The sequence below is a fragment of the Phalacrocorax aristotelis genome, chromosome 8 (assembly GCF_949628215.1).
Source record: "Phalacrocorax aristotelis chromosome 8, bGulAri2.1, whole genome shotgun sequence".
Taxonomy (NCBI): domain Eukaryota; kingdom Metazoa; phylum Chordata; class Aves; order Suliformes; family Phalacrocoracidae; genus Phalacrocorax; species Phalacrocorax aristotelis.
In genome coordinates, this window is record NC_134283.1 from 555,284 (window position 1) to 571,645 (window position 16,362).

A 16,362-nucleotide genomic window follows, 5' to 3' on the forward strand; every position below is an offset into this window, starting at 1 on the left:
CTCCTACGTCCTGCATCGAGTCGCCTTACAAGCATGCATGTCACAAGGTATAAAACAAGTCAGAGCTATCAAGGCAGGCACCTGATTTATGTCTATTACAAGCAGTTGAAGGAGTTACTGCTGCCTCTAAGCCATACACAGATCTAATTCTAGATAGGGGAAAGCATCCAAGTTCAGGAGATGCTGAAGTTGGCTTGCTCTCCCTTGTAAGAAAAGCAGCCAGTTTCAGAAATGGAAAGGTGGATGAAAAAGATGGCATTAGCACAGGTAAGCATAAGCCAAGTTTGGAGCTGGGAAACCTGCATGATTCAGACTTCTGTTCATGAGACCACATGGAAAACCCAATTGCTGAAGGCAAAAAAAGAAAAAAAATTTAGAAATATACAGACAAATGCTAAATCATAGGCAGCAGGAACTGCAAGGCTGTCCCAACACTCTTGCTAGAGAAGCAGGGAATGAATCACAGTTACTGAAATCCTAAAGGTATAAATAATGACAACAGAGCTGAAGTTCCTTCCAACCTTAGCTCCTTGGTAGCAGGATGAAGTTTTGCTTGACCAGCGACTGCTCGCAATGAAGGAACTGGGAAACTAACGGAGACAAAAGCACTGGGCTGTGATCTTAGTAAAGAAAAATAGCCATGGAAATTAACTTCCGTCTCCTTCGGAACTGATGTGTGACCGCAAAGCAAGAGAATGCTTGGAACTTTGTCTTCTGTTCGAAGAGGAATGAAGAAAACCAAATATTTTTGTAATAAAAGTTTAATATCCTTTTTTTGGACTTTGTAATCAAAGCAACTTTATAAGCTGTGCGCGCATGCATAGTAATCCTTCACTAATCCTACTAGCCTCGGGCATACACAATGCTTATGAAATAACAGGGCAGTTCCTGCTACAGAAGAAATTTCCAATTTTTTTTTTTTGTCTAGCTCATCATAAGGCCAAGCAAAAGAACCAAGTTCAATGGACCATCACATGAAAAATATAAAGGAGCGCAAATGTAAACTATTCCTCTACCCAAGTATATTGCTCAAATACAAGATGGCATGAATGCAGTAACATTGTGGTATCGAATTGGGAACGGAAGTCCGGTTTGTGATTCTTTTTCCAGCATAGAATGTAATTTTAAAGTGTGAGATCCAGTGAGACAGCAAGAAAGCCAGAGTGCTGTACGGATTAGAGCACAATTACGGCCACTGCTGAGTACTGGTCGTTACAATCATATTTCATAATAATTTTCACTACAGCCCTTTTCCCCCTCACTCATAACTTTCTAATAATTTTCTAGCCAGAAACTTTTCTATATTGAAAAATATATTTAGAACTTTTTTCTCTTAATATTCCTTCAGCTGAAATGTACAAGGGTCAAAAATTTGAAATTAGGCACAGCAGTGATCCACACTGAAAAGCAAAACATGCCTTCATGCAATTTGGCTTTGATTCGCCATTCATGAGTGTATGAAATTCAGACTGTTTTTACTAAGCTGATTAAGACAGTCAGGGACATCTGCTGCTAGTTGATGTAGCTAATGCCTCAGTCAGGGAAGATCCTTTTCTTTTTCCTTCAAGGACACATTAATTCAACTAAGTCTGCAGAAATGCACCATGGGTGTGCCCTGTTCTATTGTGCCTGTTGCCAGACTAGCGCCTGATGTCAAATCTTTGGTGTCCAAGCCAGGGTGTAAGGAAGCCCGCCAGAGGCCAACTCCTAGTTTATTTTATTGTGACTAATAGACTAAGACCCATCATAGTTTGGAATCAAGCCAAGGCCTGAAACTGAAATTGCTTCCCAGTAAGTGATTTGCTCCAGTCAGTGAATTGAGAGAAGACTTCCACTCTCTTCCTCCTAGACCTACAGTCCTGGCTATGTTAATAAAATAGACCCCGACCAAGAAGAGGTGGCAGGATGCCAGGACAATGCATCAAAACTACCTTTCCTGGAGAGAGTCATCCAACAGGTTGTCAACAGGCACTGCGCCTCTACCAGCCTGCCAGACACTCTTCTGGGAGAGTCCTGCAACAACTGCAGCAATCTGCCAGATGAAATTGTGAGCTAGCAGTACAAATCCACATGCTGGCAATAATCAGATGATACACAATGCTGGCTGTTTGCCACAAAGCGCATGACTCCACTGCCACAATGTCCCCTCGCTGAGGCATAACGAGCTTGCAGGTGTGGACACCAGCTGGTCTGACCTCAAGCACAGCAGAGGCAGTGCTGACAGGCTACAAAAAGCACACCAAGCTGTGTCCATCACCAGTCTGTCTCCCCAGGTTGGAGGCAGAACCCTCTTTGGACAGTCCCGGGGCTGTACCCGAGGTGTGTGCTGGGAATGGTGTTAAGCCTGAGGTCTCCCAGGAGCAGCTCAAGCAGCAGTGCTGCCCCCTGCCCAGGGTGCCAAAGCAGCCTCATCTACTATGCCGTGACTGAGCTCAGCTGCAAGGCTTAGCAGCCACAGTGGCACCTGTGGCCAGGGCAGCAGGGAGATGAGGACAGGGAGCTTCCCACGGGTGCTGGACGGGTTGGAGAGAAAACTCTGGCAGCTGCTAGGCTGCCTGCCAGGCGTGTTCTCCCTTGTGCATACTCCCTGTGCATTCCCTCCCCACTAAAGGGTGCTCGATGTGCAAACTTGCACTCACAGCTGCGAGAAGGTGCCTGGGTATGCTGGGGCTGAGCACAGTCCCTTAAGAGGTTACTGGTGGAGCCTGTGGCACGTGTGCTCTCAGCTGTGACCGCTTCCCGCAGGGACCGTACCATGGTGGGTCCGTAGCAGGGATGATGCGGCACTGCAAGGTGTGCAGTCGGGCTTGCCTTGCATGGTGGCCAGAAGGGCCCTGGATCTGCAGGCTGGCAGTGTGCACTCAGGCAGGGTCTAGTGAGCGCTTGGCTCATATATGCAGGACCCGCAGGTCTGGCAGAGCTTAAGCCAGCTCAGGAAGGACTGTGCTTGGAGCACTTCTCCCTCCATGCCATCTGTAGTGCTCCAGAATCTTAATCGTTTTCATTTGGAACAAAATCCCCTCAAACTGCATTAGAAAATACTCCATTACAAAAATACCAGGGTTGCACAGTTAAACACTCAAGATGAGAAATGCTGTGAAGTCAAGACTGTACACACAGCCCTTAACTCTGCCCCTTGCATGTCTGCATCATTACAACATGAGCTATTCCCCAGCTCACACAATAGTTTGTAGTCTTTTCAATCTTTTCTATAACCTTGTTCATATGACACCTTGTAGCACTCTCTACCATGCAGTGTAGCCCAGACAAAGAGTCCATTAAAGTAATTTATGTGAAAAATATGCAGTAAATCACAATTAGACAATATACAACTGGTGAAGTAACAGAACAGAATAATAGCGAGGATAGGCTACCGCATTCAGGAGTTTAGAATTAGACTACCACATTAACCCTTTCAATGCCGACAGCCACCCCAGCCCCTATGTTTCAGTGGTACCACTCTCTGAAGGTAAAACAATAAAGGGAAAAAAGGTAAAACAAACCAAAAACCCCCTTAATAACATAAAATGCTTTGTTTCTGACAACGTACTAGTACTTCGTATTAATGAATAAAGATTTCTTTTTTCCAGGTGTGATTGCTTGCATTCTGGCAGCACGTAGGGCCCGTGTCGTGGGTCAGGCTTCCGTCGCGTCCCGTGGGGCGCCAGCATGCAGAGAGGTTGCTGCCCAGGGCAGTGAGCCTTCTTGCTGCCAGCCAAGAGGGGTGCCAAGCGTGAAACATGGCTGAAGCAAAGGGAGCTCACAGGAGTGATAGCCACTGAGGTTGCAAGACCCCACAAAGGCGGTGTGAATTCAGAGCATGTATTTATAAAAGTCTCAGATGTTTTCTTAAGAATACATTGATTGTACAGCTAAAGTGATACTTTGACATGATTAGGCAGTGTAATCAATTTCCCATCACTGGAGTGGTTGCTCCACGTCAGCTGAACTGGGGTAACCACAGCCCGAGCCCCGGGCAAGACAAGGTGTTTCTACTGAGTCCCCAGTAATGACACCCGCAGCCCATTTCCCTGTGAGCACCGACACAGAGGGTTACTGTGGGTTAGTTAACAAGCAATATTTCAGCACAATAATCCCTGCTGGCTCAATAGCTCCTCACAAGCCATGGCCCTGAGACACCTCAGCCGTCTGTCCAGCCTGCCAGCAGCCTCCCTGGATGCTGTTTAAAAACTGGAGTGCTCATGCCAATACTGTGCTTTTATTGCCACTGGGACACTGCAGAGCTGGATGCGTGGGGTGCCTGGGACAGGCAGCCCTGCTCACTCGCTGCCCTGAAGGGGCGAGGTCCCAGGCCTCTGCCAGGCCCATGGGGGTCTGATTATGCTTCAGGGCCAAAGCCCGAAGTGTACATCGTTGTCGCTGATGTAACCCAAGATCCTAAAATGTGTGTCTCGGGAGTCTGCTTACTTGGTTTTGGCCCACCGCAACCACACCTTTGCACTGCAGGTTTAGTGGCTTCTTGTGTCTCAGCTTCTTGTCCCCGTTGTACCACTCCAAGGTACCCGGCGCAGCAGCGCCGACGGGGAAGCACTCCAGCTTCAGCCAGTTCAACGCTCACTGAGCTGTCCTTCCACACGAGAGGGTCCCAGCAAAGGATGGGTCTGCAGGGCCCTCACGTAAGCATGGGGAGGGCAGTTCTGGAGCTGCCAAACTCTGCGAATCATACACAAGACCACTGCTCCACTCCTCACAGCCCCACTTCGCCCATCCTGCCTACAGTGAACCAGCTCATTTTTATTTTGAAGGACTCCACACCATTTCCTTCTTCTAACCACTTACCTGTTCGTCCCCAGCCATACTCTCAGCTTTCCTGAGCACCCAAAAAGCCCCTAGAACATTGCAAACCCCTTCATAAGGGATGGAGAAATACTGCTGCCTTCCCCAGCTGGCTCATACAGCAGCACTACAACTCTTCCACCAAGATCCAGCCTGACAGCCCCAAACCCACCACCCAGAGTCAGCTGGGTCTGGCCACGATTGTGGGCGGGTGCTTGGGGCCAGCTCTCAGCTGATGTAGATCAGAGCAACTCCATCCCCTTCAGCAGTCCTGCATTTTGGGTGAGATTAAAAGTTGTAATGTCAACTATTAAAATGATCTTTTCATTTTCCTTCTGCTTCCTGGGGAGAAGTGGCATGTAGAAGAAAGTTTGCTGTGATTCCTATGAGGTGTGAGACAGTAACTAATCACTAGAGAAGATGAGATACAGCCCTGCAATTCCCTGGAATATCTGCTAAACCTCAGGACAGTTTGTGTATGTTCGAGCCCCTCCTCTACAAAGAAAAGATAAACAGAATGAAAGACAGCAGTGTAGCAAGCAGCAGCTCTGAATAGTAACTGGTCTCAGAGTTAATCCAGAACCTGGTAAATAAAGCTGCAGACAGTTAATAAATTAGATGAATAAAGCCTAAAAATAATATTTTACAGTAGGATTAGTTCATCTAGAGGGTACCTGGTGAACTCATAGGAAGTATGGGGAGAGAGGTAAAGAAGACACTAAATTACCTTCAGCTCTTTAAATTATTTCTGCAGATCCTATTACAGGAGAGAAAGGAGAAATGGCTGCAGAACAAATCATATGAATTCCTGTATCCAGCGGTCCAACAGTCCCTTTAAAAAAAAAGAGAGAGAGAGAAAACGCATATGTGCAGTGGAAGCAATAAAAGACGCATTTGTCCCCCATTCATCACCATGTCATCTTCGGTTGCATGCAGATATTGCTTAGCAGGGCTGGGGGTAGGGGAGAATTAACACAGCCCCTGACTCTGGAGCGTTCCCCCCGGCGCTCCCCTCCCGGCTCTTTCTAGGGGCCCCTTGTCAGCCCTGCTGCTCCCCCAGGCCTTGTGGGCACAGCACGGGGAACAGGCACAAACCAGGGCGTGCTCTTGCATGGTGTCTCTGATCCTGAGTCTGGGCACCACCGCTACCCTGTTTGGGCACAAAAATTTGCTACGGCATCGCTTAATTGTCTCATCCGCATGAGCAGCCGTCACAGAGGGCAGCTCAGGTAAGCACACTCTGGCACCAGAAGTGCTGCATGCAAATTAACAAAGAAGAGGAGCAAGTAAAGGTTTCACATAAGGTCCTCAGAAGTAATTGCTTCAGCAAATGGAGGAGAGTTTGGAAACTGTCTTCCTGCTCCTCACTACCGACATTTTGACGTAGCATGCGATTAACTGCACGTTACTCTGGGCTGAGGGTGTTTGAAACCTGAACATATTCTTGGGAGTCAATGGTTGTCACCTGGGCTTAGGCACAGGAATGAGCACTGCTGGACCTACAGCCGGCCTGATTCAACTGCTCTGAGCACTGAGACTGGCCTATAATTAGAGCCAGAGTGTTAGCCCCAAAGTATGAAAGATGACAGTGCACATGCCTAAACTGTTAGCTAATACACGGCTACTCTGACACAGAAGCATGCAATTTCTGCATTTTAATCCTGAAATATTGGACTTGACATCTCAACCACTCAAACACAGATGCAAAGCTGCCTGCATTGGTTACCGGTCCCTCTGGCTGCCTGCAGGACACTGCTGTCCGGTGGAAAGCCATGGCCGCAGGCATGGGGGCGCAAAGCGATTGCAATAACTTTCAGAAGAAGGAGCAGCTCTGGTGCAGGATTTATTCAAGTCCCTGCATTTCCAGTCAAGATCTGTGCATATTTCCAGATGTTGCTAGGGCCTCATGGTAAATTTTTTTTATGAGAGTGGTTTACAGCCCCTGAGAATTTTATTATTTCTCAATGTCATGTCCTGCTTCATGGGACATTGATGCTCCTGCATCATTCCTACTGTGATCTCTTAGGTCTTCAGCAGTTTAACTCTATGTCCAGTGCAAGAGACAAAGTGATCCACCTTCACCTGCATCTCTCACACACACTCACACACTCACACAATTGCCTTTGGAAAATAATTACAGCACGGAAGCCGATCCTGTTAGATTAAGACAAATTAAAAATCTAATATATAGGTTTGCTGTCAGGTTCCTGGGGTCAGGGGTCGATACAGTATATTGCAATGAGGCTATAGGTTACCCCTGCCCCAATATTTTATCATAATAAACCAAATGGGGACGAAACACCCAGCAGAAGCCCATAAATCTATTAGCAGTGAACTGTCAATGTCCCATATACCAGGGTAATTTGTTAATTCAGAGCTGGGTCTCTTTTTTCACTAGACCTTGTAAACTCCTTTCTGAAACATCAATAAACCATCTGCTTTGACTTGTTAATCAAACAACTTTATTCAGTCCAAAGCAATTTTTTCCTAATAAAAACAGAGTATTTATCTCCATGGCTATAAAAGAGGATTGTTTTCAACTGTTCACTTATAGTTAAGAAGCACATTTAGTTTGGATTGATTTCCAATGCTTTGGTCATATCTTGTCACTTCCCATTTCTTACACACAGCATCTCAGTTTAGCTCCTTAGCAGGGAAAGCACAACCTGACCCAGTGCTGGGAGTGGCACTGCGGGAGCGGCAGCCAGCAGCAAAAAAGGTCATGAAAATCAAACTTTAAAGAGCTAAACACATCCCTCTGGCTCTCAGGCCGCTCCCAGCTTTCTCCCAGACTCTAAGCAGAGCTCCCTGCAGCCGCACCCCTCTGGGCAGTGATGTTCCCACTTCCTCCCCAGCCGACCCAGGATTTTACCTGGGACAGCTTCCCTAGGCCGCCCGTGTTCCCTTGCTGCAGGTCTTGCCAATGCTGTCCCAGCAGACCCGAGGCACGAGCCTCTCTGGCCGCATCCGCCCGCAGCAGCCGATGGAGAGCAGTGCTGTGCGGGGGCAGGACGCTGGGGGCTGCGGTGGGCTCTTTGTGCCCACGGCCCTGGCAGCAGCTCCAGCAGTGCCGGCTGCCCTGCACAGCCAGAGGCAGCGTGCATGGTGGCATGCGTCCCTTCCTTCCCACTCTCGAAAGCACAGGGTGGGGGTAGGGGAAATCCATTAGGACACTCTTACTGAAGCATGCAATTCCCTGGTGCAGCGCAGAGGGGGAGATGACGGCCAGAGGACCTGGGGGATGCATTAGAGGAGGAAAGCATGTTTTTAGTCTGGGCGGTTGTTTTCTTTTCTCCAGCAGTATGTCACATCTGCAGCAGGAGTTGATGAGTTCAAGCAGCCCTCCGGCACCCCATAGCACAGCCAGAGCACATCATGCAGCAAGACAGAGGCCAGTGCCAGCCCAGCCCCAAGCTCTTTCCCTGCAGTGGGACAGTGCTGGTTCCCAAGCCCTCCCGGACACCAGCACGACACGGGCCAGCCTCTGCTGTGCCCGCAGGGCTCAGGGAGCCATTCGCAGCAACCCCTTGGATCCACCTTGGCTCAAGCAGAGCCACAGGCTGGTGGCCATGACACGCAGTCCGTAGCTGGGATTGTCCTAGGGCATCCCTGGGCTCACGCCTGGGGTGGGACAGGCAGGAAGGCAGCCTTGTGCCCCGTCATGCCCCCGCGGCATTACGGGCTGTGGACAGCTGGCAGCTGTGCTGGGGACACGGGTGTTTCTTGATGATGCCCGTCACTCCAGCACATCGCTGAGGGTTGTCCCTGGACCACCAGAGCACATCAGGCCAGGACATAGCGCCCACCCATGCAGAGACCCTGTGTCCGTGGAGAGCTGCATGCAGCCCTGCGGCACTGCTGCCACAAACCCAGCTCTTCTCTGCAGCGGCTTTGAGGAACCAGCAGGGAATCTGTTCCCCAACCCAGTCTGATCCTAACCAGATCCTGCCTTTGTCAAGTACCTTCCGCTGCAGACTGAGGAATCATAGACCTTCTGCCTGAAGCCTCCGTAACGAATGCCTTTTGCTAAACACAAAAGGAGGTTTCTGCAAGCGCGAGATCAGAGCAGCAGCTCCCCAGCTGGGTGCAAACCCTCCTGCCCGCCAGGCGCAGCCTTGCCTCCTCCGGCTGGCGCACCGCGCTGGGCAGCACAGCGCCCCACAGCGAGGACGCCCGTGGGACTATCAAGGCAGTCTTGCCTGGCACTTCCCAGGTGTCCTCGCATGGTCGCCTGAGTGCCACTTGCCGTGCAGCGCTGCGGGCTGGGCTGCAAAAGGCATTATTAAGTCATGTGTCACCAAATGCCTGAGGGGTGTCCCCCATGGCAGCGGGGCCACCATGGTGTGATGGAAGTCGAGCTGCTGGCACAGCTGTCCCGCTGCCCAGGTGAGCCCAGGACCAATGAAGCTACAGTTCCCACAGCTCTGTGTGGCCCTTAGTGTGCCCAGGGCTGCTGGCCAGCACTGGCACCGAGGGACCAAGGCCACCGGCAGCACTGGCACCCAGGGACCCACCGCTGGCAGCACCGGCACTCAGGGACCCGCCACCGGCAGCACCGGCACCCAGGGACTCGCAGTGGTGCGGCGGCTGCGCGGGAGGGCAGCAGGGCAAGGGGCGCAGCCCTGCCTCTCCTTGTTCCCCATCGCCACACGGCAGGCACCAAGGGAGCAGACGGCAGAGCCTTGGCCCCGCACCAAGGTACCACGTGCCTGCGAGGGTTGCGGCTGCTGAGGGGTCTCTGTGGAGCAGCCCCTGCCCAGCCCTGGCTGCTTTGACCTGCAGGGTGCAGCCTGGCCGCAGCAGGGCCCCGGCAGCCCCGGTGAGGCCGGCTCACCGGCACTGCGCTGGCGGCAGGAGCCGGGTGGGATGTGTTGGGCCCTCCGTCCCTGGCAAGGCCGCCACGTGTGCTGGGCCAGCATGGCGCCCCGCAGCCGTGCCGCGCCACGACGGCAGTGCTGCACCAGCCGCACACTCTCCCCGGGATGTGCAAATCAGGAGCCCCCCAGCCCCGTCCAGAGCACCCCGTGGGGGGGAAGGGGCAGAGAAACAAAGTCATTTATATAATGTGTCTCCCTGCTGAGCCCCTAATGGCTGGCGCTTTTGTTCTGCAGTGGCTGGCTGTCTGTGATGGGCAGGAAGCCGCAGTCTCCCTTTGTTCCACGGCCTTATTCAGCAATTTAGATCCATCATAAAAATCAAATATGCATGTTGCAATCGCCTTGCGTACAACAGCTTCAATTTTCGCCTTTCTTTAATTTGAACTCCATGGGAGAAAGAGGCAGGGCCAGGGAGCAAGGGGCAGCAGGAGAAGCGCTTTGTGTTTTTGTTCAGCGGGCTGTGAAAATAGGGAGTAATGAAAATACAGAATTTTTATCTTTGCCTCATTATTTTAAAAAAAAGAAAAAAAAGGTCAGAAATCTTTAATAAAGCCTCACTAGAAGAAGGATAGCCTGTGTGGGGAGCAGCCTTCATGTCCATCCGTCCTGGCGGCGGCAGGCTCAGTGGGGCTGGGGGACGAGGGATGGCCCCAAGGGCTGCAGCGCTGTGGCAGGGGCTGGTGACAAAGCTGGCAGCTTCCTGCTGCCACGACGCACATGGCTGAGTTGATGTGCCATGGCTCTCTGCTTGCAGACACATTTTAACCTTCCAGAACATCAAGGTGCTCTTCTGTTGCTGAAAGCAAACATATACCCTTAAAATTTTTGCCAGCACCTCCCTGCACTGCTTCCTCAGAGGCTGATGAGTGCAGCTCTGTGGTGCTGGCAGGGGTGGCCATGTGCCGAGCTGCTCCCCCGGCCCATCCCGGAGAGGAGCAGATGTATTGCTGCAGCCGATGTACCAGGGCTGCTTTGGCTCTGCTGACCCTCCCCATGGCCCTGCAGGGCAGGGTGCGACAGCACAGGCACAGAGCCACCACTGCCGAGTGTACAGCGCCAGATCCTGGGCTTCAGAGCGCACTGGCAGGCAGCATGTGGATGCAGGAGACTTCCACCTTGCAGCCACATTCCTCTGAGAAGGGCATGTGCTTTCCTGGGAGCAGAGCACTGAGATCTGCTTTGCCTTGCACAGTCTGGGTGGGCAGGCTGCCAGTGCGATCTGGGGGAACCTGCTGGGTTTGTGCCAGGGACACTTCTGTGCCACTGTGACTGTGGAAAAACTTGCAGCTAGGCTGCTGTGGGACCCTGTTCTCGGTGCCATTGGAAAGCAGGCGGAGCCCAAAGAAGCAGAGCAACCCTGGGAGGCAGCCAGCACAGGGGAGGGACATGCAGGTCCCCAGCAAGGCTGGGCTATGATGTTCGTGCCACCCAGCCTCGTGCACAGCCATGCTCCCGTGCTGCCGGGCCAGCGCGCCCTGGTCCAGCATGGCAGGGCCTGACCCAGCTGTGATGGAGCCATGCCCCTGGGAGCACTGCAGCAGGACGCAGACAGGCAGGGCTCACCGGTGTGGCAAGAGGGGATGAGCTGCACTCAGCCATGACCTTCACTGCTAGCACCGAAGAGCAACGATGAGCGTTGCAGAGCAAACGCTCATCCCTGGCTCCGGAGCTGCACTCAGGGCTGGTGCTGCCATGCATGGTGCTATTGAGGGTGGTGGGTCCGTGGTGCAGTTCCTGGCTACTCGGCCAGGAGTCCTGTTTGCCATGGCAGGGTCCCAGGCACAGCTGGGGCCTGACCACGAGTCCCTGCGGTGTCAGTGAGCCCCACTGCCACCTGGCCCTGAGCATGGCATCCACGTTGCACAGCCCACCCCAGCCCTGGCACAGCCCCCCTGCCCTGGCGTGGTGAACCTGCCTTGGCACAGAAGACCTTTGCAGGATTCCTTCCAGAGGCTGCCTGCATGCCCAGAGCTGAATCCCAGCACCACAAAGCCCTGCAAGGTTGGGGCGAGGCCCCTAATGTCCCACGGCTCCTGTGTGGGACACCACTGTCCCCCTGCCAGCGCCCGCATCCGCCTGATGACGCTCAGTTTGTGTGCCCATTGCTGTGAGGTTTGCGACTGTGCTGGGGGATTGGGGTCCCCCAGGGGAAGGGATCTGTCCCCTGCGCCCTCCCTCGCCACGGGCACAGGGGGGGACCCCTTCCAGCTGCCGCTCGCTGGGGCACAGCAGGGCCAAGGGATGCGCGGTGAGGCTGGTCACGTCCCATGTCCTTCTCCCCCGCCATGTGCGCTGATCAAAGGTGCCGCTGGAGCAGGAGGGATACAGCTTCACATAATGGAAAGTGAATTTCTGCTTAAAAAAGAAAAGGCGCTGCTTTGCCAAAACACTCGGCATTCCACGCACACATTAACCTGATTACGGGAGGAAGTGGGGGGGCTTTTCCTTGTGTCTGCCTTGCTAATAATTCTCTGTCAATTCTGATTTGGCTTTAACCTCCTGCCAACCCCTGGTGTGCTCAACCCGCCAGTGCCGTGGCAGGGTTTACCCTGCCACCGACCCACTTTCAGCCGAGACCCGCCACCTCTGAAGACATGAACAGGTTGAAGGGTGCTCTTGGAAACCTGTGGGAAAGGAGGGAAGCAAGTGGGGACACCGTCCCCAGGAAGCCCACCTGCCCCAGGCATGCAGGGCCCTGCAAAATGGGACACAGAGACCAAACCAGCAAAAGTTCAGAAAAACACCAGCGATCCCCAAAGCCACAACTTAAACTCTCAGAAGCTCCAGCCAATCCTTCAATCCCTGCCCTGCTCCCTGCCACAGCAGCGGGCTGGCTGGAGCAGCGCCGGCTGGCTGGGGAGCACCAAGGCCCCCAGCGACCTGTAGCTCCTCATCCTCGTGATGCATGGCGGGCAGCCGGGGGTCTGCAGCCCTCCCCTGCACGTGGTGAGGACAAGCCCCCGCCACGGGGCAACTGGCTGCTGCCTGCAGCAAGTGCCCAGCCAGCCCTGCTGAGGGGCTGCGAGAGCTGCTTCTCACAGTGCGTGCGCCCAGGCACCCTGGGCTGGCAGCAGGCAGTGGCACGGGGCTGGGGCCAGCATCCACCAACGCAGCCCAGCAGCACCTGGAGGGGACAGGCTGCTCTGCCTGGAAACCCCATGGACTGGGGATGGTGACACCCAGCAGCGCGGCATCTCTGGGGTTGGCACCAGTGACTCGGGGAGGCTGGAAGCACCGGGGCAGGAGGGTGTGGGCTCCGTTCTTGTGTGTGTGCGCGCACGTGTGTGCCTGGCCTGGCCGGCGGCGGTTTGGCAGCGAATCCCCTCCCCCATGCTGAGAAAAGGCCCTTTTTCGCTGTGACAATTCAATATAATTGAAAGTTTGCTTAGGAAAGAGAGTCTTTTTAACTGAACATGCTCACAGCTGAATCGATATGAATTATACGGCACAGAAGATGCCTAGGGTATTAAAACATTAATTAAGTAACATCATGCTACCATCTAACCAACAGCACAATACCATTTATAGGTACCGCTATCTTTTCTCTGGGGCGCAGTGTGAAGTCTCTCTTCCATCACCGCAGAGGCCGCGGGAGACCCGGAGCACCGTCGGCTGCAGCTCCTCCGCAGCTCGGGCTGGCACCTTCCCTTGGGGCGGCTGTGGCTGCCTCGGCGGAGTGGGACGGCAGGCATGGAGGGGAGCCCCCAGCCCAGCGGCCCTGCTCCTGGCCCCGGCGGGCGCGTGGAAGGGCCCCCGTGGCCGCAGGGCTTTGTCTGTTGTTTCTGCGGTGCCGCGACCCACTGCCACCTGCGCCCCGCCGGTGAGTAGGGGAGGACCAGCCCGGTCCTGCCAGGAGAGGAGCTGCCGGAGCCAGCCCCGCGCTGCCCTGCCGAGGAGCCGCGTCCTCGACCCGCGGATGGTGCCAGCGCTGAGCTGCCGCCTGCGGAGCCGAGCGGAGGCAGTGCCCACGCGGCCGTAGTTGGATTAGCTCACCACATCAGCCTGGGGAACTAATGCACCGAATCTGCAATATACCAAAATAGAAAGTCATTGGAGTGAAATCAGTGTCTTCACCACATCCCCTCTGGCAGAGCGTTAATTAAAATGACTCTCTAGTGCTTTAGATCATCAGGTGTACATTGTTAACGAGCTTGGAGGAGAGAATGGGCTCCACATTTGTAGTTTAAGCACTGATGGAGTTAACCCTTCACCACTGCTGGCACAGACTGAGCCTGGTGGCAGTTTCTGAGAGCATCTGTCTGCATTAGAGAAGTTGGCTCTCTTAGCAGACTTCAGATGTCATTTAGCAAAGACGTTAACATAGGACCCTGCTCTGTTCAGCAGAGACATGGCTGCAGCTGCTGCTCTCAGCAGAGGGGGTCTGTGCCCGGCCCGAGCTCCCCATGAGCTCCTGTGACTGTGGGGGGCTGCAGGACCAGCCACCTCATGGACTGAACTTGCCCTGTGCTGCAGCAGGTCTCCTGCAGCAAACGTGGCCACAGCAGGGAGGTGTCCTGCAGCGCACAGGAAAACTAGTCTTACTGGAAGTTGGCAGCTGGCAAGGTTTTGGGGTTTCTTTTGGCCTTGTTTTAGTCCCAGTGATCTGCCGCTTCGTGCTCCGGACACCTTTACGAATCAGCTCATCTGTCACTTGGTGGCATTGAAAAACGAGTCCTTGATGCCTCACCTGGATGCCGGGGCCTGTGGGGGGGTGTCTGGCAGCACTGGCCACAGCATTGGGCTGGCAGCGAGGGAGGGAAGCTGGTACCCATGGCTGCTGGTGGGGAAAGGGACCCTCGGTAGCACGGACCTGTGCATCTGGGCTGCGCGGTGGCACTGCCGTGCCTGTCTCCCCCCCCAGGCCCCCCTGGAGCCGGCTGTGCTGCCTGCAGGGGGGTGTGGGGGTGAAGGGCTCCCTGGCTGGGCAGCCCAGGTGTGGGGTGACTAGAACAGGACAGACTAGAACAGAATGGAATAGATTTCAGTTGGAAGGGACCTGCAACGATCATCTATTCCAGCTGCGGCTCAGCCCCTGCACGGACCCGCCTGCAGCTGCTGTGGTGTCCAGCAGGGCTGTGCACTGCGAGTGGGTGCAGGATGGAGAGCGTCTCCTGAAGGCATCGTCTGCCTGCAGCCTCCCAGCGCCGCAGGGCCCTGCCCGTTGGCTGGGACGTGGCTTGCACGGGCGCCTGGCTCCCGCACCCGTGCCCACGCCGGCCCTGCGCCCGGGCTGCCGGCGGGCTGCTGTGCCAGGCTCACCGCTGCTGCGCACCTGGGCAGGATCCTCTGCGGAAGAGCCAGCTGGGGACAACGTGGAGGCCAGCGGCGTTTCCTCCCTTGGCGTCAGCACATGTTGGCTGACCTGTGGCCCTGCATGCCAGGCTGCAACGCGGGGACTGCCCGGGCCACCTCCCTGGGGCAGCTGAGAGCTGCCCACAGGGGCCAAAGCCCCTGCTCCTGCTGCACCGATGATGGCAACACGCGGGCTGCACCCGAGGGCAGGGGCACCCTCCAGCTGGGAGCTCTGTTCCAGATCCATCGACAAGGTTACCCTCTGTAATGCACACCTGAATGCTGCTCTATTTTTATAAATTTGCAATTTTTGGTCTGTAAAAGTGTACTAGTAGGAGATGAAGCTCTTCCTTGTCTTTTAGGTGATGGCAATGCAAGGTTATTAAAAATCACTCCCAGTCTCCTCTTACCAGAATCACAGCATGGAAAAACCTTTTTATTTCTGTCAGAGGTTTGCACAATTTCCGCTGATGCACTGCTCTGAACAGAGAGGCTCTCACAGAGGGTTTTAGTTTGCAGCTTGTGCAGCTACTAGAAGCCATTTACACCTTTCTGAGCATTAGAGAGGTGCTTTCTCAAGCGTAGCTGTTTTAAACTGGAATTCAACCCAGGAATAAATAGCAACGTTACATAATAAACTTACAAAACTGCAGGTCTGACAACAACACTGAAGTCATTAACGCGGCATAGTGCAAACACTGGTGGAAGGGCCGCGCCAGTGACCCCGTTACTGCCACAGTCCCGTCCACCCGTAGGAAAAGCAGAATGATTTCCCCCCCCCCCCCATTAAAAAAAAACAACCAAACCAGCTAAGAGGCAATCCAGATCCCCACCTGCTTAGGCTCACACCAGAAGAGCGGCGCCTGGGACAGGCCTGGGCAGCCTGGCCCATGGAGGGTTGGGGCGCTGAGCTGAGCGTGTGCTCGGGTGCACCTGCCCTTGCCCTCCAGTGGCCAGAGGTGCAGGAGCGCCTCTTTCAGGGCTGCGCACGAGGGCCAGGGCCTGGCTGGCTTGGCGGGGTTGCGCCGAGCACCGGGAGTCATCGGGGCTTGGCAACTTTGACCCACTTTATTTCATAATTCATGTATTTTTGTATCAGTACAAGTGTTGGTTTTTCCTTTTTTTCCCCTCATGAAGGTGCACCAGCAACCCGATTATTGAACTTGTGGGTTTGCAAGTGAACGGCCTGACCCAATTAATTAACGAACGCTCCCGCGCCCTTGCTCGCTGCCAGCTTTCCTCCCCGCGACCTCTGCTCCGGCTGGGCGGCTCTGCGGAGCTCCGGCCTCCGCTCCCCGGGGAGGGAGAGGACACCCCTTGCTGTCAGGGAGGCAGCAGAGCGGCCAAGGACACCCATACTAAACAGACCGCTTGTCCTACCTGCAATGTTGCGTTG